The sequence below is a fragment of the Euleptes europaea genome, chromosome 3 (assembly GCF_029931775.1).
Source record: "Euleptes europaea isolate rEulEur1 chromosome 3, rEulEur1.hap1, whole genome shotgun sequence".
Taxonomy (NCBI): domain Eukaryota; kingdom Metazoa; phylum Chordata; class Lepidosauria; order Squamata; family Sphaerodactylidae; genus Euleptes; species Euleptes europaea.
The window spans coordinates 11,155,221-11,155,981 of NC_079314.1; the positions used below are offsets into that span (position 1 = coordinate 11,155,221).

Sequence of the window (761 nt, forward strand, 5' to 3'; positions counted from 1 at the left end):
AGCCAAAAGGCAGAGCAGAAGAAGCTTAATCATCCTGAGAAGATCCGATTTTGAGGAGGGAGAAATGCTCCACCCAGGCAATTTTGGTAGCTGCAGGACTGAAATGATAAGAAATTAAGAGATAGAATCAATAGGGTAAAGGAACACGACAGAATTCAGGGGTGTTTGTCAGTCCAACAAAGCTCAGAGGTGTTTTTACTTATTTATGGCAGGTTGATATGTCTCAGCATGTTCAGGCTGCCATTTTTATCTTCTGTGCTTGAATACATTATATTGAGTCAGACTAGTGGTCTTTCAAGGTCAGCCTTGTCTACTCAGATGGGCAGCGGCTCTCCAGGGTCTCCAGCAGAGATCTTTCACACCCCCTGCTATCTGATCCTTTAAACTGGAGATGCCAGGGATTGAACCTGGGACCTTCTGCATGGCAAGCAGATGCTCTACCACTGAGCCACAGCCTCTCCTTATTCACTTTATTATGCTTGCACTGTTCTTGTTGTTTAAGGATGCCTGTGGGTGTTCTTATTTGTCCACATTGTTTGTTATTTTGAATTTTCACGTAGGAAACATTTTAGGTAAAGAGTTTGCAGAAATTCTTTAAATAAAACAAACACATGTGGTTGTGAGTCCTGAAGGTCTTGTTCCTGTGCTTCTGTGGCCACAGGTCTCTGTGACTGAGAGCCTACCAAGTTCTGCCAATGCACACGGGAGAAGAATACACGGCGGCTTCAGGAATGTAAACTGAACAAAATGGATTTCCTCCA

At 43.6% G+C, this 761-nt stretch overlaps 1 non-coding gene across 1 annotated transcript; it reads right to left on the minus strand.

Annotated features, from left to right (window-relative positions):
* Positions 1-386: 386 nt before the first annotated feature.
* TRNAG-GCC (transfer RNA glycine (anticodon GCC)) lies at positions 387-461 on the minus strand. The gene has a single exon. It is a non-coding gene; the product is annotated as a tRNA-Gly (tRNA).
* Positions 462-761: the final 300 nt, after the last annotated feature.